The 26,055-nt window shown below is 42.6% G+C and overlaps 1 protein-coding gene across 2 annotated transcripts in view; it reads right to left on the minus strand.

Moving 5' to 3' along the window:
* CEMIP2 (cell migration inducing hyaluronidase 2) overlaps positions 1-26,055 on the minus strand; it is a 182,104-nt gene that overhangs the window by 67,098 nt on the left and 88,951 nt on the right. Inside the window, exon 1 of one of the 2 annotated variants that reach the window (XM_034967570.3) lies at positions 18,081-18,639. The exons of the other annotated variant lie outside the window; for it this stretch is intronic. The gene's annotated coding sequence lies outside the window, so the exon portion shown is untranslated. Of the gene's footprint in view, positions 1-18,080; positions 18,640-26,055 lie in introns of those variants that run through there. 2 annotated transcript variants of the gene reach the window in all.

Raw genomic sequence — 26,055 nt, forward strand, 5'->3', positions numbered from 1 at the left:
ATGGCATGATCTCGGCTCACCACCACCTCTGCCTCCCAGGTTCAAGTGATTCTCCTGCCTCAGCCTCCCGAGTAGCTGGGATTAGAGGCATGCACCACCACGCCCAGCTAATTTTTTTTTTTTTAAGTAGAGACAATATTTCTCCATGTAGGTTAGGCTGGTCTCGAACTCCCAACCTCAGGTGATCCACCCACCTCAGCCTCCCAAAGTGCTGGGATTACAGGTGTGAGCCACCGCAACTCGCCTTTAATTTCTATTTTTTAGAGACAGGGTCTCACTGTGTTGCCCAGACTGAAGTGCAGTGGCATGATCATAGATCACTACAGTCTCGCACTCCTGGGCTCAAGCAATCCTCCTGCCTGAGCCTCCCGGGTAGCCAGGACTACAGGTACATCCCACGATGATTGGCTAATTTTTAAATTTTTTGTAGAGATGGGATCCTGCTATATTGCCTAGGCTGGTCTCAAACTCCGGAGCTCAAGTGATTCTTCCACCTCAGCCTCGCAAAGTGCAGGGATTACAGGCGTGAGCCCCAGTATCCAGCTGGAATGTATGAATCGTAAATGGTTTTTTTAAAGTACTTTTTAAATTGTGTTAAATATACCACAAACTTACATTTTAACTATTTTAAGCGTACAATTCAATGGCATTACGTACATTCACAAAGTTGTGTGACCATCACCACTCTCCATTTTCAGAACTTTTTCATCATCCCAAACAAAAACTCTATATCCATTAAGTAACTCTCCATTTTTCCCAGCCCCTGGTAACCATCATAATGACTTCTTGAAAATATCAAGTCAGCTTACATCCCTGATCTAATAAACCATGTTGACAATCACCTTCATTACTTGTGTTCTAATGTCACTCCTTCTCAACCCTGGCTGCATAGTGTAATCACCTGCTAAGGTGAATGCTCAGGGCACCACTGCTAAACAATTCAATCTGGATTGCTGTCCCTGGGATCTAAGTATTTGTAGCTTTTAAATGCTCCCCCAAGTGATTCTCATGAACATCTAGGTGAGAGCTGCTGTTGTATGCCAACTGTTCTCAATTTTCAGTGTGCCTAAGAATCATCAGAGAAGCTTGCTAAAAACCTAGATTCCTGGCCTCTTTGCCCTATAATTCTGGCTCAGCTGGTGCAAACAGGGCCCTGGATTTTACATTTTTAAAAAATATATCTTGGTGACCCTGAAGCAGGTCACACTTTGAGTATCATTATTCTAAGCTCTTCAAATTGAAGCTAAAAGTCCATGTGTCATGAGGACCCAAAGTTGCCCTAAAAGTTCCAATAGCTAGGCACTCATGTTTGGTTGTTTTAATTTCTCCACTAGACTTATCTAGTGATTAAGCAATTTAAGTATTACTATCTGTGTTATCACTTAACGATATAGATTGTGAATTCATTTAGTGAGAAAGTCTAAAGTCTATCTTATCTCTTTAAATCCTTAAATTTTGTTTGAAAAAACAGACATTTAAATATTATGGTTAAGATTATAAAAATAGCTAACACAATTAGTGCCTTATGTGTATTAATTCATTTAACATATTTAATACAACAAATCTATCAGGTAGATGCCATTACCTCCATTTTACACATGAGAGAAACTGAGGCCCAGGGAGGTTAATTAACTTCCCCAAAGATTACACAGTTAATATAGAGGAGAACCAGGACTTAAACCTAGGTATTTTTACTCTAAAGTTCAGGCTCTTAACTTACACCACTGTGTCTTTCCAAACAATCGAGAGGCAAAGAATGAGCTTTGCAAGGGTGCTAAGTCTGAAAGGCCTATTAATCTTCTCAGGAATTCTTCATAAGGAAGTTTAAACTATACATGCTTCATTTTTAACAGAAGCTTACACACAAAAACAAGGAAGTCCTTTTTAATTTTTTACATTCTCTATAAAGAGCAATTATAAGTTTTTGAATTAAAGAATAAGTTTTGAATGAAACCTTACTTTGTTAATTTGCCAAGAGGAAGGAAGGAAGGAGGGAAGGAGGGAAGGAAGGAAGGAAGGAAGGAAGGAAGGAAGGAAGGAAGGAAGGAAGGAAGGAAGGAAGGAAGGAAGGGGGAGGAGAGGGGGAGGGGAGGGAGGGACGGGAGGGGAGGGGAGGGAGGGAGAGAAGGAAGGAAGGAAGGAGGGAAGGGAGGAAGGAAGGAGGGAAGGGAGGAAGGAGGGAGGGAAGGAAGCAAGGTAGGGAGGGAGGGAGGGAGAAGGGGAAAGGGAAGGGGAAGTGGAAGGGTTCTTATTGCAATGACTGGGTATAAATGTATGGTGTGCCCTATGGCTTCAGAAACATGGTGTTTAACCTCTTACATCCCTTCCTTAACAACTGGAGCATCTCAGAGTCACCTGACTTCATTCAATACCCTTACAATTAATCCCCTTCATCTTCTGCCAAACAGTGAATAAGATTCTAGTCATAAAGGTACTTCCAAATTGCTCTAAACTATCAGCAAACCCATTAAACACAAAATGGTCATTAGAGAAGCCACAAACAAGCAATTCCCAGGACCCAAACGACCTGGAAATTAATGGGGGCAGAAAGAGAATCTAATCAGGAATTGATGCTGATTTTACATGGGGCAAAGAACATTCTCAGAGTCAGTGTGTCTGTCAAAAACACTTGGTTTGTGGGGTTTGATTTCTGAACAAAAGTAATTATTTAGATGAAGTTCAAGCTTCATGACAAAAGAAAAACACCACCATTCAAGGTGCTATTGAAGAACTGCTGCATGTGCCAAGCAGCAGACCAAAAATAATGGAGACATCCTGCTGGAACAAATGAAAGAGTACAATAAAGACCCCGTTATGATCCTCTCTGAACAAAGAAAGGGCTAACGTAGGTATTCTTGAGTGTCAGCTCACCAGGGTGGGAGGGGAATCACAGCCCTAATCTGCTCTGAAAGGGAGTGGGAATCTTTTGTTTCTGAGGCTGCAATCATCTGATACCTTATTGTTTCAGGGTGAGAGATATTACTAACAGGCTGGTGGGGGCGGGGGTCTTTGGTGGGAGATAATGGGTCTCCAGATGTGCCCACAATAAAATAAAAGGCATGAGAGGCTAAATGAAGTCACCAGCCTACTGGGAATAATTTGTGTCTTCATGGTCAAAAAATGGATCCCAACACGAAAATTCAGATGGCATCTGTCACAAACTAAAGGGGTCAATAAATCAAAAATAAGCATGGTCGTGTTTTTCCTATAAAGTTCCTGCAAAACATGTATGTAAATGTGTATACACATGTTCTGAATCCATTACCTCTACTTTATTGAAAAATATGTAAATGTATAAGCAGCAAATACAAGATTCTTTTCATAAGAGGTAATATAGTGTTGCACCATATATTAGAATAAAATAACCAAAAAAATCATATTTTAAACAGATAGCTTCCTCAATTTATTCAATTTTTTTAAAATATAAGATACAAATACATTGCTTCAGGATTTCACTTTATGTTTGTGGATTTACTTCAGGCACAATATTATGTATTAATTACTTAAAAATATATTTTATTGATAATTATAGATCTAAATTATTCGTGAAAAAATCGACATTTCATTCATTCAGTAAGCTAATTGTGAGCTCTTGCTATCATTAGAGGATTGTGGTAGGAACTATGAGGTATACAGAAAAAAGATTTACAGCATCCCCAAGAAATGCAATTCCTAAATTCAATTTTAAAACACTTGTTTGGACCACATGTTCTCACTCATAGGTGGGAATTGAACAATGAGATCACTTGGACACAGGGCAGGGAACATCACACACTGGGCCTGTTGAGGGGTGGAGGGCTGGGAGAGGGATAGCATTAGGAGAAATACCTAAAGTAAATGACGAGTTGATGGGTGCAGCAAACCAACATAGCACACGTATACCTATGTAACAAACCTGCACGTTGTACACATGTACCCTAGAACTTAAAGTATAATAATTAAAAAAAGATTTTTTAAAGAAAATAAAATAAATCACTTGTTTGGAAGGCAAGTGAAATTGACCAAGTTTCCCAGGCAATCTCAACAATGGCTGTTTAATCCCTAAAGTTGTTAGTACTTGTGTTTGGGGTCCTGAGAACAAAAGAGGAGTCTACTAGGGAAAAGACAATGTAGTCCTCTCTGGCTTTCAAGGCAAACTTAAGCACCATTTTAATAATTTCGCTACAGACCAGTATTTCACTTTAATACTCAGTTTGTATCACATGTTATTTTTTTTAAATGGTCGTATTTCTAGTGGAAAACACATGCTATGAAGAAGGAGCACATGAGTATTTTATGACACATTTTTAGACAAACTACAGACTGTGACAACACCTAAAATAAGACAGATAATCCAAAATGGGGATAATCTAAGTCATTCATATTAAAATTGGCAATGTACTCTACAAAGCTTTTAAAACATAATTTTTGGTATTTAGATATTCCTTGAGAGAGTCGTTTTGTGAGTATTTATTTACTGGATTATAAAAAGTAGTAGCCCAAAAGGCTTGGTTATGAATCAAGCAAGCAAGTAAGCAAAGCAATTAGAAAATTGCACAGGCAATTTAGGCAGTATTAAATTAAATAATAAAGAAGTGACTCAGACTATGAAAACATATCAACTTAAAATATACAAATGCTGTTAAAAAAAAAAAAAATACAAATGCTGGAAAAACATAAGCATTCCAAAAAGTAGCTAGTGCTTTTGTCTAATTCTCAGTTGCCCCCACAAAAAGATACCTTAAAAACTCACTGTTATTTTAAATTAAATTCTTCTCTTGGGAAAAAAAACTGGTGTATTACCTCAAAAGCAGTTCAAAGTGAGAGAGACTTGTATAATTGGTAAGAGCATCCACTTTATTTGGTAATAAATTACAGTAACTAAACATAGAAAGCAATTATTTTGAGATTTCAATAACATTAAAGGAAATCATGCTTTTTTTCTTTTTTTTTTTTACCTATAAAAAGAGGCATGATTTTGGCCAAGCAAGGTGGCTCACACCTGTAATCTCAGTGCTTTGGGGGGTCAATATGGGAGGATTGCTTGAGGCCAGGAATTCAAGACCAGCCTGGGAACCTAGTGAGACACCCTGTCTCTACACACACACACACACACACACACACACACACACACACACACACACACAATTAAATCAGCTGGTTGTGGTGGTTCCATGCCTGTAGCCCTAGCTACTCCAGAGGCGGAGGCAGTGAGGCAGGAGGATTGCATGAGACCAGTAGTTCAAGGTTGCAGTGAGCCATGAATGAACCACTGCAGCCCAGCCTGGGTGACAGAGTAAGACTCTCTAAAAAAATAAAATAAAATAAATAAAGGAGAGGCATGATTTTAATAAAATTGAGCTATTCTCATTTAATGCTTTCAAATACCACACTATCTCATCCATGAACCCTTCTCAAGTTTCCATAAATTAGCAGGGCACAATGGCTCACACTTGTAATCCCAGCACTTTGAGAGGCTGAGGCAGGAGGATCGCTTGAGCTCAGGAGTTCGAGACTAGCCTGGGCAACATAGTGAGTGAGACCTTATCTCTACTAAAAACCAAAAAAATTAACTGGGCATGGTGGCATGTGCCTTTAGTCCTAGCTACTCACGAGACTGAGGCATGAGGATCACTTGAGCCTGGGAGGTGAAGGCTGCAACAAACTGACTGCACCACTGTATTCCAACCTGGGCGACAGAGCATGACTCTGTCTCAAAAAAAAAAAAAAAAAACAACAAAAAAACCTCTTACAGGATCATCTTACTTTTTGCCTTATGTTTCAGTTAATTTATGTACTTGTCCAACTGCAGCAGACCACAAGCCTCTTGAGACCAGGAGTGATTGGTATTCTCGCAAAAGCTTACATACAACATACAGTAGATACTCAACAAATGATTGTTGAATTTAGATCACAAATTTCTGCCAAGGAATTAAGCAAAAATGCTAGATAGATAGATAGACTATATATATATATGTATATAGGTGTATATATATATATAGGTATATATACACACGTATATGTATATACCTATATATATACCTAGCATATATATATGTGTGTGTGTATGTGTGTGTGTATATATATATGTATATACATACATGTAGTTATTGAGAAGGAAACAAATGGTTGAAAAAATTAAGTCCACTTTCATTCAGAAATCAATTTGATTTTGTCTAAGCATACTCCCAAAGAATCTCTTCAACTACAGATTCCTCTCTCTCTCTCTCTCTCTCTCTCTCTCTCACACACACACACACACACACACAAACACACACACGAGAGAAAGAGAGACAGAGAGAGAGAAATTTCCTATTTAATCCTTCTTTGACATCCTTGAGGCTCTGGGCAATTTGACTAATTTCTATATCAGTTTCTCTGATTCAGGAGAAAATTGAGAACAATACTACTTAAAGCAAAAAAAGTCTATGTGTTAATTCTTATAAAATGCAATTCTAGTATGAAAACTAATAGGTGACTAAAAGGTATTATTAACAACTGCAGGAAGGAATTCTAAAGATAAAGAGCAGCAAACTACCTAGATAAATTCAACCTTTCACAATATTTTGTAATAGTTTTAACTACACATTATGAAATGCAGTAGGCACACAGAAAAAAAGAAACATTCCACTCCACTTTATATTGTTATGTTAACAGCCATTCAATGCTGTGATCAAAGAGAAAGGCTTCTCAACACAGAGAAAGCGGCAGCAGTTCAAAACTAGTAGGAGCTCTTTAAAAGGGCTTTTAGTGTTCTTTCAGCTGCTGAGATGTTAATATGCAAGACAAAGGTACTTATCACTTACTTGGTGGTTGAGGACACTTGCCCCCTAGGCTATATCATCAGTCCCCCAAATAATCTAGCCCTTCCAACCCAATGCAGAGAAGGTGCCACAGCCACACAGTCCAAGAAATGCATATTGGCCCCATCATCCCCTCATATTGAACAACTAATGAAAATACAATACTTTTGATTCATTTAAGCTCTTTCAAATCACGCCTAGGCTTTTTAAGAAAACTAATTTTTGAATGGCAGATTCAGGCTTGTGGGAAGAGCCAAGAAGTTGGCACGATCTAATCAGGTCAGTTCTTTTTTGATCAAGGACATAATTTTTTAAACAATATTCAACCTAAGGGTCAAGTTACAATTTTTGCTTTCGGAGAGTTTCAGTACAACTGGCCAAAATTTGGCTAAGAACATTTTTTCTTTTATTACGATCTTAGAAGATCTAACACATTCACTAGTATGCCCAAAAAGTAAAAACATGCAGCAAAAAGTAAAAAGAGGAGTGAGCATGAATTATCATGAAAACAGATGCTACTATAATTATTTGTACTTTTGACCTAATAAAATATTTAACCAGATTCTAACTGCCTTGAATTTTCAATTAATAATTCCACATTCCCAACCTCCTACTTTCAGGAGAAGAACACAACAAAGAATAACCATCAGGGATCACCATTTAGATCTTCTGGTTTGGTTTGGTTTGGTTTGGTTTGGTTTGGTTTGGTTTGGTTTGAGGGGAAGCAGGGTTAGGGCGTTTCATTTAGTTTTGTTTTAGATTCAGATTATGTCCATTGACAAACAGTGAACTCAACAAATACCCTGTATAAAAAAGTGTTCAATTAGAAAATAACCTTAGCAAAGCAGACTTTTTAGGTCCTCTAATTCCACAAGTTTCGAATAAATAATTAAGTGTGACCAATACTCTCAAGAAGATTATGTACTTAAATAACTATTATAAAGGTTTTCAAAGAGTTTGGGTAGGGAGGAATCTTTTTATATGTAGTTTAGCAGAATATAATGTATCACCTATTCTATTCCCAGAGCACACAGGATAATATACATTTTTTAAAAAAACAACCACTGCAAAGAATTCAACATAAATGCTAGGTCTATACATACAGCTATTTATGAGAAAACGGACATATGGTTGAAACAATTAAGTCAACTTTCATTCAGAGATCTGCTCGATTGTATATTAGCATACTCTCAAAGAATTGAAAACCCTTAGACCTCTAAACAGGTGTGGGGCCAAGGACCTTGGCCACCTGAAGGTTCACTAAAAAATCAACTCACAAAAGCCAGATCAACAGGGGAAAAGACACACAACTTTATCTAATGTGTTATACACAGGAGACTTCAGAATGAAAACCCACCCCCCACCCCCCCGGTGGGGTACAGAAGTGTGTAAATACCTTCTAGAAATTGGAGAAAGAATGCAGGCTCAGAGCATGGCCGAAAACAGGTTACAGTAGTAAATCAGGTTTTAGCTGTAAGACAGGTTATGTAAGGAGGCTTGGCAAGCAAAGGTGGTCTTGTTATGTAGATGAACCGAACCTCACAGGTAGCACCCCTGAGAGAAGAGATGGCAAATGTCTCTTTCAGATCTGTAAGGAGTCAGACTTAATTAATCCTTCCTAGAACCGGACAAGAGAAAGCCTGGCTGCATTAATGCATATTTTCTATAGATGCAAATTTCCCCCATAAGAGACTGCTTTGCAGGGCGACTTCTGTTTGCTGCTGTTTGCTGACATCTCAAAATATGTCAAAGAAATATATTTGGGGGTAAAATATTTTGATTCCCTAAAATAGAAGATTTTCCACAGGACATGCCTTCACACTGTCCCACAAGGTGCATTCTCCATTATTTCTTTGCCCTTGTCACAGCGCTTTTGTCTTTTTCCTTCAACTCTCAAAAATCAGTATGAGTCACAATCACCTGCAACTGTTTGGCATGTTTCCAAGAAATAAGACACTCTGCACAGTTAGTTTACTTACACAGATCTTTGTTTACTTTTATTAAGCAGATTATAGCCAGGTCAATGTACAGAGGTAGAAGGGAAATGCACCAACTCTTAATTATAAACCTCTGCCTATGAAGGGAAAGGACAAGGGACTGAGAACCCCTAATTGTTTATATGTCCCTACCTGCTTTATCTATTTGATCGATTTAGACACATATAAGTGATATTCCCAAGTTAAGCTATTGTTATAATAAACATCTGTATGCATCAGACTTCTAGATTCACACCATGTATCACTCAGATTATCTCCTTCCTTAAAGAAAAAAAAAATCTTGCCTGCCCCAAAAACCTATTAAAATATAATACAGCGAAAGCATAAGAAACTATGGGGGTCATAGGCTTTTGACTCCCTGAAAGTTCACTAAAATCCCTGCCATGAGGCAGTTTGATTCACGGAGAAAAGACATATTTAATGTGTAAGCATGGGAGCCTTCAGAAGGAAAACCCAACTTCCCAATGAGGCACAGAAGTTACATGACATCCTGAGGTTCCAGGGAGAATGAGGGCTTGGATCCTGGTAAAAAAGGTTATGGGAAGGAGAAGAGGAGGAATTCTATTGAGGGAATAAATGATTACTAGGGAGAATGATTGGATGGGGAAACAGAAATTGACTTCTAAATAGTTCTTTTTGGAATTTAAATGATCCGTGGAGGTAGTCTTTATCTTGAATAGGGCTGTTCGGATGTGGTTAGATTTTTGGTCCTTCCTGCAACGGATAATGAAATAAAAGGGAAAGAAGCAGGGATAATTGTTCTCCTTGTTGGGGGGTACGGGGGGGTGGGGGGGATGGCAGGGGGTCAGTCCTATCTTTGTAGATAGGGGAAAAGTCTCTCCAGGAACTTTTTGATCTCTAAAGGCTTTTAATTTAAAATACTCATTTTACCAGGGAAGCCATATATTGCAGTGAAGTATTTTTATTTTCTTCAGAATATTTCAAACCTATAGTCCTAAAAAGACTAAATTTACTAAAAAAAAAAAAAAAAAAAAAAAAAAAAGATACTAAGCTTTGGATTAGAATAAGTATTATTTAAAGTTGAAAGATTTATTTTCCTGCTTAAAAATTTACTTTTGTATTAAGCTATAGTCTTTTTGCTAGAAAACTACTAAAAAACTATAGTTAGGAAATAAATCTCTGGAAAAACAAAAATTAACTATAAATACTAAGAGTTTGCTTAACCTGATAATAACAAAATAAGAAATGCCTATGGTCTGTATTTAAGGAATTCAGATGAGCAACAGCCATAGTTTCACTAAAGTGGCCACATCTTCGGCAAATCACATTGGACTCTCCTGTTAAAGTATGAATCCCTCAAAACAAAGAGCTGCTATTTATAATGTTTAATGCCAAAAGTGAACCAAGTGAAAACTTCTTAATTTTAAAGTGAAATAAATGACTTTAAAGAAATATTTAAAATTCATTCCTATATTTCAGTCATTTATGCAAGGTAAAGGAGGCAGCTGTCCAATTTTTCTGATCCCAAATATACTAATTAATCCTATCTTTTTCCAACGATGTTAAACAAGTCTATGAGAAGTAATGCTTGACCCTAAAGCCAATGAGGCTGATACGGCCAAAAGGTTAAAATGCATTATCATGCCCCAAAAAAGAAAAACATAAAAGGAAAAAACTGCAGACCTACTACAGACCAAGCGGGGAGGAAGGGTAGCAATTAAGAACAGCTAACACTCTCTGAGCAACCAAAAATAAAAATAAAAAGAGAGCAAAGTACATAGGCCTCTAGGTGGAAGTAAAGAACTAGAAGATAAACTGCAGAAAGATAGATTGTTCTTCAACCCAGAAAATTAGAAAAAAGGGGAAAAGGTCGTTGTACCTACCAGTCATTCTCTATTCCCTTCGGTTTCCTTTTTTCCTATTAATATTTCTCATATTTCTTTTTCTCCTTAATTTTTTTTATTGAAAGGCTGTTCTCTTTTCTCCCTTCCCAGTGATCCTAGACCATCCCCCTTCGCCCTTGTTCTCAACTGGCTGGGAAGATTCAAGAGAGGCTTCCAACCTGCTGGCAGTGACGGATGGCAGTGCAGAGGCACACAATGGCAAGTGCAGGCACGTCACCAGCCTTGCAGCTGGCCTTCCAAAGAAAGAACCAAAGCCGAAGTCTGTCCTGACAGAGGCTGATTTAATTAAGGTTATAGCAAAGGGCAGAACTGCCTGTGGGCTGCATTCTCTGCAGAGGGCCAAAGACAATGCATTAAAATACTTCTCAGGAAGAAAAAACCAAGAAAGTTATGTTGGCAAAATGTTGAAAGGTGGGAAAAATGAAAAGACAACAGGGATGTGTTTGAAAAACAAGCAAAGACCTGCCAAAGTTCATGATCTAGTGATGTACAGATACCAAAATGCAATGACAATAGGAAACAGAAGGGGTATGTTTTGATGTGCCTTTCACACTAGAAATATTTCAGATGAATAATGAGATGCCCAGACTGAAATAATCCAAGGCTGTTCAATCCAGCGTCATAGTAAAGTTTCTATCAATGGCAGGGCCAGGACCAGAACCCAAGTTGACTATTTCTTTCAACTGTAACACATAGCCTATTTTTAATATAACTTAAACCACTTGGAATAAAGCCTTTTCAAACAGGGCACAAGGTCAGTTTTGAGCATCTCTTATGAGAAAAGGGTTCTGCTAGACACTGGAGACCCAATAGTACAAAAAATAAACATGGTTCCTACTTTCAAGAAGCTCACAGCCCAGCATTTGGGGGTAGAAAGAGTAGGGAGACAACACAAGTAAACAAGTAATTAAATTGAATGTTGAGGCAAAGAAGGTGGGCTGAGGAGGTGATTGCTTGAGTTTAATTTTCTAAAAGCCCTGGCAAATTTACTCACCCAAATGTGCACCACCAGACGATTACTAATATCTTTCTTATTTTGCATGTGTAAACTAAAGTCTACCACTGAACTCCACCATTTAAATGACGACACGTTGCCCAATAGTGACTAAAAAGTATGGGAAGGAGGGGAGGGTGACACACTACAGAAGTCTTTCATATTCTTTGAAAGGGTGTCACCTGCAGGTGAGTTCCAGGCCAAAATATAAAACAGTCATAGTCCCTCTCCTCCTAGGCCACGTGAAACCTAAGCCAAACAAAAGGGCCATCTTACACATTCTCAACAGTTTCCTCTATGTTCCTCAAGACTCAAGGGTGCTACAGAGTCAAAAGGCAGAACTTCTAATGAACAAGTAATTACTCAGCACTAGAGTGGCAGCTGGACTTCACTTAGCCGAATAGGGATACACTGTGGCTAGGAAGAGGTGAACAATGATGTGCACCTGTAGTCCCATCCACTTAGAGGCTGAGGCAGTTGGATGGCTTGAGCCCAGTTCAAGACTATAGTGTGCTAGGACTACTATAGAGCCACTGCACTCCAGCCTGGGTAACCTAACAAGACCCCATGCCAGCCCCATCACCAAAAAAAAAAAAAAAAAAATACTGGCTAGCAGCAGCACAACAGGCAAACGGGGGCTATGTGACAAGCCCAAGTGCTGCAAGCACTAACAGGAGGCAAGAAAAAACACTTGAAGATTAAAGCCAACCTCAGACTCAGCCAAGCCCTGCTCAAGCATATTTTTCAAATCCTCATATAAAGTTGATTTTATAGTGGTGGCACTGGTGGCATTAAAAAGCAATGTTAGTACGGGTGCAGTGGCTCACGCCTGTAATCACAACACTTTGGGAGACTGAGGTGGGAGGATCACTTGAGGCCAGGAGTTCAAGACCACCCCGGGCAACACGGTGAAACCCTATCTCTACAAAAAAATATAAAGATTAGCTGGGCATGGTGGTGCATGCCTGTACTCCCAGGTACTCAGGAGGCTGAGATGTGGAAAGATAGCTTGAGCCCAGGAGGTGGAGGCTGCAGTGAGCTGTGATCATACCAATGCACTCCATCCTGGGTGACAGAGTGAGACTCCTGTCTCAAAAAAATATTTTTTTTTATTGTTATGTTTTTTCAAACCACAACTTAAAAAAAAAAAAAAGAAAACCTCAAGAACTCATTTTTCTAATTCCTCCTGAAACAGGAATCAGGCATATGTCCCTGTGTTAAGCTAAATCTTTCCCATTCCTAAAATGTTAATAATTAACTTTCCAAACTTCATTGTATGCGAAAAAATGACTCATTCTTCAGGGAAGTGAATCACCATTACAGAGACCATTAAGACAACAGAAGGCTTGCTGTCTCCAAAGTGCACACCAATCATTAAGTAAGAGCCCCCAAATCGATAACAATTTCACACTGGAGGGGGACTTAATCTGACCTGACCACGATATCAAATTTATAGTGGATATTCATATGTTTTAAGATACTTACATGAAACTCAGTCAGAGGTCAATTCTTTTCTCATGGGCTCAATGTGGATTGTCTTAAATTTCAACTCTTTCAGGCAACAACGTCCTAATGACACTTCTAACCAGTGGTAAAGCCTTATTAAAAAATATTAGGATTAAGAATGCCACAATCTCTACCAGGCAAACTTTTCATAACATAAAATTCTTATCAAATATTGAACTTTTACTTATTGTTCAAACTACAATGGACCCTTGATACAACAAATGTAAAAAGGTTTATCACTTTTCACCGTGTAAAGAAAATAAATGTCTTGTTACAAATCTGGTTACTAGGTTAGCCTAATAATAACAATTTCAAAGCAGATTTGCCTTATAGATCAAAGGACTGATTTGTTGGGAGATAGCAATTCTGTGTTTTAAGACATACAGTTTATGAGTCTGTTTCACCTTTTTTAAAGACATTTTAATAAAAACCCTATGCTTAATTTATCTCTGTATTGCTCACAGCAACCAGTACAGTGCCTTGCACATCCTAGGAATGCAATAAAATAGTTGCTGAACATAGTTCCTGACAACCAATATTAAAGGCTTCCCAAAGCAAGTACCAGGAAAACAAAAGAACAAGCAAACATGACCTACAGCCATAAGTTTTGAAGACGAAAAAAAAGAACATGCAAACATATTCTGGTATGCTTTTATTCTAGGATTCACAACCCAAATCTCAACAGGGTTTCCAGGAACTTGCTTCTTCTAAAAAATGTGCACATCTACAGTACTTTAAATTTTCATCCTGTTTATAGAAAATACAAGTAAAGCTAATGTTATTTTTACACTTAGTTCCTTATTTCACAGAAATTTGTTACAAGTAACATCACCCCACCATCATGTGTAAGTAGTAGGCAATGAAAAAATATACATAGTGTCTGCCTTAAACCTGAAAGCAGTGACTTTCAAAGCCCAAATGCAAATTATCTGATCATTAAACTAATTAAATTGCTAACAAAGCCAAACAGGAATAAAATAAGAATATATCTAAGAAAAAAAAAAAAAAGTGCTGACTGGAAACAGGGACAAAGGAGTTCTTGTCCCTGCTTGGTTATTAATTTACTATATGACCTTACCTAATTATTTAGCCTCTCTGGGTCCCAACTTCCTTGTTTTAATACTATCTTTGAGGTCCCTTCAAGCGACATGCTAAGATTCAGCATACGTAGCAGTGTCTAGAAAACTGATTTACATTCATTATCCCCCTCCCCACCACACCCCTGGCAAAAGGGCACAGTTCACTTGATAGTTTCAAATATCTGAGTTTGGATTTCTATCAAAGGCAATTTATTAAAATGTCAGATGGGCTTAAGTCCATTTCAAGTGGAGAACTAAAGTGAGTATTGCTTACAGATTCGCCTAGACAGCAGCTGCTGCTATTGAGAGAATAGACTTTAACAATCTAGATGAAAATTATACCTCTTTACAAATGGAGAAAACTAGTAATGGGGATTTTCATACTCTCAAAAAGGCAGATGCATAGCTTTTCTTTTTTTTTTTTTCCTTTTCCATATTCATCATATTGAGAGAGAGGAAAGCAGAAGGGCTAGCTTGGCTTGGGAGGCAGAGAGGAGAATGGATGTTACCGTACAAAACCAGACAAGACCCTTTCAATTGATGTACTGTACTAGACAGCCCATTCTTCTCACTAATGCTCACAATCCAAGTGAAATGAAAAGATTTCCTGTGGCTGGGATGGAAAGAAGCCTGGACAAGAGAGCAATACCATATGACAGTAGCTAGCTTAAAAGTCTAAAGACTTGCTCTCAAGATGGGATTCAGATCATTCTGGAAAGGGCCAATAAAATGAAAATCTGTAGCTGAGACCTGATTGATTAAGCTATGATTTATATCTATTTATAGCTTTAAAAAACTTTTGAAAGTACCTTTTTATACCAGACAGCATTAGCCTGTATAGTACTTTATCATATATTAATACATAGCAAACTTACTCAAATTTAATCCCCAAAACATTCCCATAAAGCATTTTAAAACTCCTTTTTCAGGTGAAGAAACAACGTGAGAAGGATTAGGGGATTTGCCCACAGCAAATGTTTAGCAAGTGTCAGAGCCTTGTTTTAAATCCAAGTCTGACTTCAAGTCCTCCAATCTTCACCATTTTAAGATAGTACTTCTGACACTAGTTTTCAGTCCCTACTATTTTGTCTGATTTAACAAATTTTATTTCTCACAAAATTGCTCCCCCACCCCCAACTGTTCCTTCTCTGGCTTCTTAGAGCGTTCTATGCGTAATTCTCCCAGACATGCACTTATTGGACCTTCTAATTGTTCATTTCCTTATGTCCGGGGCTAGGCTCATGTCTTCAATAGCAGAGATTGTCATCTCTCTAGTTGCAAGTGACACAGGTATCTTCAATCCCTGTGGCCTCCCTGGTTGCAACCACTTTAACTCCTTCTCTTTACCAACATGAATGCTCCACAAAGCAGGTGTTGCAATTGCTTCCAGAGGGTCTGGACCACAATAGGTGATTAATAAGTGCTAGCTGAATGGATGGTGGGTGGGTGAATGATGCAATGCTCATACATATTTTAGAGCACACATTACAATGCACACATTTACATACAGCACTCCATGTGAATCTAAGACCATGAATTTGGTAGTGATTATTGTTTCTTCTTTTTTTTCTTTTTTTTTTTTTCAGATGGAGTCTCGTTCCCATCGCCTAGGTTGGAGCGCAGTGGCACGATCTCGGCTCACTGCAACCTCCACCTCCCAGGTGCAAGCGATTCTCCTTCCTCAGCCTCCCGAGTAGCTGGGATTACAGGCGTGCACCACCACACCTGGCTAATTTTTTTTTTTTCTATTTTTAGTAGAGATAGGGTTTCACCATGTTGGCCAGGCTGGTCTCAAACTCCCGACCTCAGGTGATCCACCCGCCTCAGCCTCCCAAAGTACTGGGATTACAGGCGTGAGCCAATTGTGCCTGGCCTAAGTTTCCTCTTTCTAAAATGTGGCTTGTCTTTCTCAATTTCAGAAACTTGCCCAAAGCATGTAGCTCTAAGTAGTACCCTGTCAACTTCAAGATAATGGCACACAAGACTACATTACCCTCCAGTTTGTCTTTTCTTGATAGCTGTTTGAGGACAGCATTGATTAGGCCTATTAGAACATGACTGAAGTGTTGCCCCATTCTGGTTTCCTGTTATGAATCTGACATTTCTGAAAAGTCACTGGTTACAGACTAGATCAAGGAAGGAGACTACTCAGATAATTAACTGTGACACAGAATATCCAGATAAACACCATGTAAGAATTTACAGATTCTATTTCCCTGTCCACACACAGGAGAGTCCTCAGCTCACTATCTCATTCACAGGTTAATAAGAACAGGTGATGACTCAGAAGTCGCTTCTAATCTTAGTTTTCTGAGCCTTTAAGCACACATACATCAGAAAAAAACAGCGTCAGGAGGACTGAACAGAAAGCCAGAAGACAGATTTCCAGTTCCGCCCAAACTGATCCTCTAATGCAGGTACACAGAAGCTGGGGGGAGTCATTTCAGTGTGAAGAGAAAAGCACTCTAAAGTGCTACCCAATGTTTACTAAGCAGAGGACGTGCCTACTGCACATTCTTCTGCTTTGCCCAGAAATGCAAACTAAAAAGAACCCTTTGTGTAGGTAATCAGACCCACAACCACAGTATGATACCCAGACCAATTCTGAAAAGAACAAGCGTCCTTCAAGGGTCAAATAAGCATTAGTAGCTCCATTCTAGCCAACCAAAGAAAGATAAGGCTAACCATTTTAAATGTGTTTTTTTAACACTGAGCCATTTCCAACAGATTTGCCTGGCTGCTCTGGGGGGTCAGGCCTCCCTCAGCTCAGGTGAAGCCTCTACCCTTTCCCCTCTCTCTAAATTCTTCTCACTTTTTACCGGGAAGAGCAGCACATCTCAATACATGCAACCGTGCAGCAGCGCATCACTCTGTCACACTGAATCAAGGGGAGTGAACTCAAGGCAGTGAGTAGCTCATGTGCACAATGAAAGTTTTAAAAATTATTAGGCAGTCTATCCTTAATCCCAACTGCTGATAAAAGGAGATATATATCAAAGTCTGTTTTCCTAACCTGCGGAGAATTTAAGTGAGCTGTTTCCGCTCCAGGTCGAGGTCTGGTGACACTCATCAACCCTCAGCAGAGAGCATCCAGGGAATTCAGGACCTTGGTTTTATCGCTAAGGGTGTAGCCACTAGTGCTATTAACAGCAGCACTCTGGGTCCTCACAGAGAGGGCCCCCCTCCTTTACCAGGATCTCCCAACTCTGCAGAGAAAAGCTGGGAATAGGGTCCAGGGCTAAGGCTATTCCCCAGATTTAAAGGAAGCTGTACACGATTTTAAAGCCTCACCTTACCTCAGCTAACAGAGAGGCAGGAGGCGGAGGGCGGAGGACCCACCAACCCAGGGGAATTGTAAGGAGACAAAGATTACCCCAAACGCACAAGCGCGCGCGCACTGAAGCCCGGACTGCAAAGCACATTCCATCAACCTTTCACTGTAATCGGCTTACTGTGGGGTTTATCCCCTCACCCCATCCCTCTCCAGAAAGTTTAAGGCTGTTCGCACCGACTTTGAAAGGTCCATTGTTCCCTTCCCCGTAAACGTAATGAAAAGAGAGAGTGGAGAGAAAGAAATCAAGACACCGTTCCCGAGGACCCTTTCTTAAGAAGAGAGGACTGACTCCTGGGGAGTCGGGTCAGTCCCAATCCAGAGATGAAACCGGGAAAGGAGGCGCACGGGGGAAGGGCGGGAGGACGTTTTCCTTTTCGGCAGAAATGCCCAACGCCGGAGCCGGCCAGGCCGCCGGGAGCAGAAAAGGTGGGCGAGACCCGGGTCTGCGTCCCCGCAGTGGCCCCCGAGGGCAGCAAACGAGGTGGAGCGGGGTGGGGGGGCGGGTGACCGAGTCGCTTCTTACCTTCCCCTACCCCGCTTAGCGTCCGTTAACTCAGGTGCCTACACAGCGGTCCAGCGAGACGGAGAGGAGTCCCTGGCGTCCTCGGGTCCAGATCTCCTCTCCATGGCCAGGAAGCCACTCGATTGCCGGCGCCCGCAGCTGCCGCTCGTACTCAACTGGCAGCCGCAGCCTCTGCCTGGAGGTGAAATACTCTCCTCCCGAGAGTGACGCGCACTTCCCTCCGCCTCCGCCTCCTCCTCCTCCTCCTCCTCCTCCTCCTCCTCCTCCTGCCCCGAGCCTCGGGGGCAGGGGCCTCGGCTCGCTCTCTCCCGGAGCCGCCGCTCGGCTTTCTCCGTTCCTTCCCCTCCGGGAGAAAGAGGAGGAGAATCGTGGCCCGGGCGGCGCGGGCCTGAGCGTCCCCGCGACAACAGGGGAGGAGGCGGCGGCGCGGGGCAGAGTGAGGTCCCAGGAGTCGCTCTTGTCCCTGGTCGGCGGGCGCCGCGGCTTGCTAGGGTCGCGCTCAGCCTCCGCCGGCCAGACAAGCAGCCCGGCTCGGCTGGGCCGGGAACTGTAGATTGGGCGGGCGGTGGAGAGCGAGGGAGGCGGAGGGAGAGGAGGAGCCTGCCATCAGAGGAGGCGGTGGCCCCGCCGGGCCCCTCCCGCCGGCCCCGCTCCCCGCGAGCTGCGAAAGCAGAGGCTCAGCGCCACTAGCTGCCGCGCGCTGGAACAGCGCCCGAGCGCACTGCCGGCGGGGCAGAGCCCCAGCCAGCGCCCCCCGCTGCGGCTGCAGGCTCCTACCCTTCCTGGGCGCGCACACCCGCCTGGCCGAACCGGAGCCTGTGCCTCCAGCACCCCCAGATAAGGCTGGTACTGCGCCTCTCACTCCCTGGCTGAGCCTGACACTGCGCCCCCAAAGTCCCCTGGCTGAGCGTGACTGCACCCCATCAACCCTCGGCTGCGTCAGACTTTGAGCCCCATCACCCGTAAAGAGATTTCCACACTCCCACAAATGTTCTGAGCGTCCAGTCATAGCCCCCACCTGGCCAGGCGCGAGCTCCAGGTTCTCAGCGCTGTCAGAAGAACCAGCCTGCTCTGGGACACAGGGCAGCTCTTCTGGTCCCTTGGAGCAACCCCAGCATCCCGCTCGCAGGCCGGAATAAATATACTTAGGTCTTCCCACGCCCCCTACCTGCGCCACTCTGGAGTGGCGGCCGCTTGCAGAGGTGGCGCCGAAAGCCACGCCCCGGCCCACCCCAGTGCCAAAACGCCGCTCTGAGGACACCGGCACCGGCCCTGAAGCAGCCCTGCCGCCGCCACCCTGCCCCCTCGCTGGAGCTGCTCTCACAGCCTTGGCTCTGGGTGAGGGCGCGGCCCGGGCTGGATCACTCAGACCCACGAGGTCCCAAGCTAGTGACAGCGGCAGGACTGCCAAATCCGGGCCGTCGTCATCCTCGATTTAATTGGAATTGGAAGTTTTCCCTCCAGGAAACTCTTTCAGTGAATAATATACAGGTAGGATAGTTTAGTTTTCAGGGTTGTTCATTCCTCCTCCCTCAACAAACTCAGTCATGTAACCGCGACACACCCGGCAGTGAAGGGGAATCCCCTATTTCAAGGGTATTAGTTCAGGGCTTTGTATAAGAAATTACTGTTTCCAAATCTTGGCTGATGATAAGAATCCCCTGGGGCACTTAGAAAAAATTGGATTGCCAGACATCGCCCAATCTACTGAATCAGAGGTATCTGGAATATGTAAGTTTGGGAAACAGGGCTAGAATGCATCCTCTAATTAAAGCCTTGGAAAGATGCCTCCAAAACAGCAGCGCGATCTAGTGCTGAGATCTTACAGAAACTTCACCCAGCTGCCTTTGGGAGCCGCTGTCCCTTCTGGGAGAGGCAGGGAGGAAAGGCTTTTAAAATAAGGAAGATAGTTTTGAATAACAAGATGGAAGGGACAAAAGACTGTTTTCATGGTCCAAAGGTGTTTTGGATTGTGCTTAATAAAGATAGAAACTGTGTTATCCCGTGTGCTAGGCTGAAAAATGTTCCCTCCCTAGAAATAACAGGTTCTAAGTCCTGGAACTTGTGCATATTACCTTACATAGACAGAAGCAGGGCCTTCACATGTGTGATTCAATTAAGGGTCTTCTTGAGTTGGGGAGATTATTCTGGATGATCAAGATGGGTCCTAACTGCAGTCACATGTACTTTTATAAGGGGAAAGGGGGTGGTTAGCACACACAGAGGAGGGCTGGCCACTGTGGAGGCAGAGATTGAAGTGATGCCTCCACAAGTCAAGGAATACCAGCACAGAGGCAAGGATTCTCCCCTAGAACCTCTGAAGTGAGCAAGATCCTGCTGACACCTTGACTTTGGCCCAGTGAACCTGAGCGCAGTCTTCTGCTTCCAGAAGTGTGAAAGAATAAACTTCAGTTGTAAGCTACACCGAGTTTGGGTGATATGTTGCAGCATAGGAGGCCTGTGCTGGGCCAACTTTATATTACAAATATCCATTTTTTGAATCCTTATTAAGTGCCAGGCACTTTGCTTGGAGTTAGGATATGTTATGGGATATGTTGTCTAATTAAATCCTCCCACTAATTATTATTTCCGTTTTAAAGATGGGACAGTAGGACTTGAAAATTTAAAGGGTCTTCCCAAGGCCACACAGTAAGAACCTCTTGGAATCAAGTCTGCAAACCACTCAAATGTTAAAAATAGCAATTAGGCCAGGCGCGGTGGCTCACGCCTGTAATCCCAGCACTTTGGGAGGCTAAGGAAGGTGGATCACAAGATCAGAAGATAGAGACCATCCTGGCTAACATGGTGAAACCCCATCTCTACTAAAAAAACACAAAAAAAATTAGCCAGGTGTGGTGGCGGGCGCCTGTAGTCCCAGCTACTCGGGGGGCTGAGGCAGGAGAATGCCGTAAACCCGGAAGGTGGAGCTTGCAGTGAGCCAAGATTGAGCCACTGCACTCCAGCCTGGGCTACAGAGCGAGACTTCATCTCAAAAAAACAAAACAAAGCAAAACAAGCAATTAAAAATTTATATACATTAGTCTAATAAAATTTTTGGTTTTAAAAAGGACTTATTTATTTATTTCCACAATCTATATTTATTGCCCAAACCAAGGGAAATGGATGTTGATTGATAGTGGAGTGGGCTAGTGGGGAACAGGGGTGGAGGGGATCTCTTTACACTTGCGCTCAATTTTGTTGTGAACCTAAAATTGCTCTAAAATATAGTCTATTAACTAAAAAAAAAGAGTAGGGGGATTGAATCTGTGTGTGGCCTATCTTTGAGAATTGTATAAACTTTTGTTTTTAGATATTTATCTGGAACATAAAAAATCAAAGGAAAGGCCGGGCACGGTGGCTCAAGCCTGTAATCCCAGCACTTTGGGAGGCCAAGGCAGGCAGATCACCTGAGGTCAGGAGTTCAAGACCAGCCTGGCCAGCATGGTGAAACCCCACCTCTACTAAAAATACAAAAATTAGCCGGGCATGGTGGCACGCACCTGTAGTCCCAGCTACTCGGGAGGCTGAGGCGAGAGAATTGCTTGAACCTGGGAGGCAGACGTTGAAGTGAGCCGAGACCTCATCATTGCACTCCAGACTGGGCAAAAGAGGGAGACTCCGTCTCAAAAAAAAAAAAAAAATCAAAGGAAACTGATGTGAAAGGAAGCTATGAAGGAAACCAACAAAGTAAGAGGACACAGACTTCTCTGATCAATGGGACTGATGTCACAGATTGAGTTCTCAGGGAAGCAGGCTCTGAGACACTGACAAGATGTTTCACCTGTGGGGGACAGGCAGGAAGCAGCATGGGCAAAGGGAGTAGCTGGGGTATACCCAACAGCCTTCATTGATCCCACTGGGGGATCTGAGACATGGCCCATTGGAATTATTGAGCCTAAATGACTGGACCATTAGATACCCTCCTGAATCAGTCATTGGATGTCGTTCATCCTGGGACGTGACATGACCTTGGTCAAGGCGACCCTGCAGCTGAGGCAGTCTCGAAAAGGGCCAGTTGCTGACAGCACCCAGAGCTGGGCAGCAAGTCCTTCTTTGCAAGCAAATCTGGGCAGTGCATCTCCATGTCACTCACTGATATGGTGTGGATCTGTGTCCCCACCCAAATTTCATGCTGAATTGTAACCCCCAGCGTTGGAGGTGAGGTCTGATGGGAGGTGACTGGGTCATGAGGGCAGATTACTCATGAATGGTTTAGTACCATCCTCTTGGTACTGTCCATGGGATAGTGAGTGAGTTCTCGAGAGTTCTGATCGTTTAAATGTGTGTGGCACCTCCTCCCTCGCTATCTTGCTCCTGCTCTGGCCATGTATCGTGCCTGCTCCCACTTTGCCCCCACCCTCCCTCCCCTGCATGATTTTAAGTTTCCTGAGGCCTCCTTAGAAGCTGAGCAGATGCCAGAATCATGCTTTCTGTACAGCCTGCAGAATCGAGGTCAATTAAACCTCTTTTGTCAATGCAAGAACAGACTAACACACCCACTTACATGTATGTGACATCCTCACCATTGTACTATTTCTTCCAAATAAGGAGAGAAAGCCCCACAGTGAGTGGGATGCCCACATTTTGCATTTTTTCCTGATTGTAACTGTGCATTCACACAGGGTAATACACTGGCTAAGACCTGAGACTCTTTAGTCAGATCACGTGCCATAGCTCACTAGCACAACCAGATGCTCAGCCTCTCTGAGGCGCCTCCATTTTTCATTTTAAAAGGGAATAATAGTAGTACCTAGACCATGCAGTTATTATAAGAATTAAGTATGGCAATGCTGTAAGGGGCTTCACTGCACTTCTCATTAATGCTCAGCACATTGTGTTATTGGTGCCTCCTGTCATCTCTCCTTTACCCTCCATGATTGGCTAAATTGTAAATCTTTGGGGACAAGGGGAGATAGCGTGTCACTATGTTGCCCAGGGTGGGCTCAAACTCTTCAGTTCAAGTGATACTCCCACCTCAGCCTCCTAAGTAGCAAGGATAAATTGGAATGTTATATTAGGTTACACTTGCGAAGACTTTGAGGTGGAGATAGGAAATGGAGTGCTCTTGGGGTCCAGGTCATAGGTGAAGGCCATGAGATAAATACAATAAGCACTACCTAAAGGAAGCTGGAACTTTCTTTTTAATGATGAGAAACAGCAGCCACACTCCAAACAAATGCCAGGCCTCTCCTTCCTGTACCCTGGTGGCCCTAACCCCTCACCACACATGTCGTTGCATCTCCGAAGGACTATATTAAATGTCTGTGGATGCTTAAACAACACGAGGGTTAAGGGCACTGACCCCCACATCTATCCATGGAAGCTGGCTGGGTATGGGAGGGTCAATGTCCCTAACGTGTATATATGTATATATATTTATATATACATGCACACACACACATACACACACACATTCACCTTCTCTGTGAAACATTCCAAGGCCAGTCATCATGGCCTCCCCTTAGCTCCGATGGCTCCATACGCACACCTGCCGCAACCCTGACCACACTGCATTGCAGTTATTTAGCGGGTTTTATTCACAGCCCTTCCCATCCTGCCTACTTCCCTACAGCTGGTAGACTGGGCACCTGAAGATTTAGAGATTGAAGATACAGCCTTATTCAACTTCAAATCCTCAGGGCCTAGCACAGTGTTTGATGAGTGATACTGCCCCTTGAGTGGGCAACAAAGGAGTCAGCAGAGGCTTTAGGAGAGAGGAGGGGACCAAACACCGTGATATGGAAAGAGTCTGTGCACCTCTGTGTTCTGCACCTCCAGGTTTCTGCTTGTTTTGCACTCTCCTGCTCCAAACTAAGACAGAAACTCACTTCACCATCACCCACTCTTCCCCTTTCTGTTTTCCCCCAGGCTGTTAGAAATTAATTCCTTCAAACTGTGCTTTATTCTATAAGGGTCTGAATAGATAGCGTTTTGTATTGTCTTGTTTTGTTTTGTTTTTGAGACAGGTTCTTGCTCTGTCACCCAGGCTGGAGTGCAGTGGCACAATCACAGCTCACTGCAGCTTCAGTCTCCCAGGCTCAAGTGGTCCTCCCACCTCAGCCTCCCTAGTAGCTGGGACTACAGCTTGATCCTCCTACCGCAGCCTCCCGAGTAGCTGGGGCTACAAGTGTGCACCACCACACCTGGCTAATTTTTTTTTTTTTTTTTTGAGATGGAGTTTCGCTCTTGTTGCCCAGGCTGGAGTTCAATGGCATGCTCTCAGCTCACTGCAACCTCTGCCTCCCGGGTTCAAGTGATTCTCATGCCTCAGCCTCCCGAGTAGCTGGGATTACAGGTGCCTGCCACCATGCCCAGCTAATTTTTTGTATTTTTAGTAGAGACGGGGTTTCACCATGTTGGCCAGGCTGGTCTCAAACTCCTAACCTCAGGTGATCCACCACCTCAGCCTCCCAAAGTGCTGGGATTACAGCCGTGAGCCACCACACCCGGCCAATGTTTGTATTTTTTGTAGAGACGGGTTTTCACCGTGTTGCCCAGGCTGGTCTCCAATGCCTGATCTCAAGCGATCCACCTGCCTCAGCCTCTCAAAGGATTAGGATTACAGGGGTAAGCCACCACACCCTGCCTAGGTCATCTTTAAATCATGTTTTTCTGTTCATATTTGCTCCTTTTGCACTCAGTGTACATGTGTAGACTGATGTGCAGGTGACTAATGCCTCACTAGTAAGGTGTTGATACACTGTTTGCCATCCACACCTTAATTAGAAGTCTTAGAAGAATTTTCCTCCCATTGACCCCTTGCAATAACATTACAGAATGTTAGTGTGACCTTTCTTTGCTGCGGTAACAGCTGCGTGTCTACAAAACCATCTGTGCTTTCTTTATTTCCTTCCATCCAACCAGCCTCATTCTCACACTTCATAGGCTCGCAATGAAGGCTGCATGTTTCCTGTCAAACTCTCTGGACACTTGCTTTAAATTATGATGTAAGCAATTCTGTTCCAGTATAGCCAAATTTCTGATGCAGTCTTGTCAGAGAAGGGAAAAACATTTAATTATTTTATTTTAAATTCTATTAAATCGGTGGGAATTAAATTTTTCTTTTTCTCATTCAAAAACATAACTTTCACTTTCTGGAAAAAAGTGATATCCCATCCTGATTCCCATCTAACATCTTCAAAATTGGCATAAATTTCACTGTTGCATAGTAAGTTATATAAACTTGGTATTTTTTTTGGGGGGGGGGGCTCTGTAGCCATCTTTATATAAGTGGTTGTGCTTTGCTGCTGGCACCCAGACCCAAAAACATTCCCCTAATTCTCATGTCACAGTTGAGGACACTGTCTCTGAAAAGAGAAATGAGTTGCCTGAAGTCACTTAGCTAGAATGAAGTTGCTTCTGTAACTTATTGTGGATTAAGATTTCCTGTGCTGAGGCCAGGTGCGGTGGCTCATGCCTATAATCCCAGCACTTTGGGAGGCCAAGGCCGGTGGATCACCTGAGGTCAGGAGTTCGAGATCAGCCTGGCCAGCATGGTAAAACCCCGTCTCTACTAAAAATACAAAAATAAGCTGGGCGTGGTGGCACACGCCTGTAACCCAGCTACTTGGGAGGCTGAGGCAGGAGAATCACTTGAACCTGGGAGGCGGAGGTTGCAGTGAGCCAAAATCAAGCCGTTGCACTTCAGCCTGGGCAACAAGAGAGAAACTCTGTCTCCAAAAAAAAAAGAAAAGAAAAAAGAAAAAAGATTTTCTGGGTCAAATTTGGTGGTGTGTGCCTGTGGTCCCACGTACTCAGGAGGCTGACGTGGGAGAACTGCTTGAGTCCAGAGGTCAAGGCTTCAGTGTGCCGTGATGGTGCCACTGCCCTCCAGCCTGGGTGACAGAGCAAGACTCTCTAAAAAAAAGAAAAAAAAAAAGATTTGCTCATAGCATGTCTACAATATATGCAGTATTACCACTAATATCTTATAAATTTGCTGGATGGGGATTACATGATCTGTGTAAACTGAAGA

The sequence above is a fragment of the Pan paniscus genome, chromosome 11 (assembly GCF_029289425.2).
Source record: "Pan paniscus chromosome 11, NHGRI_mPanPan1-v2.0_pri, whole genome shotgun sequence".
NCBI lineage: Eukaryota > Metazoa > Chordata > Mammalia > Primates > Hominidae > Pan > Pan paniscus.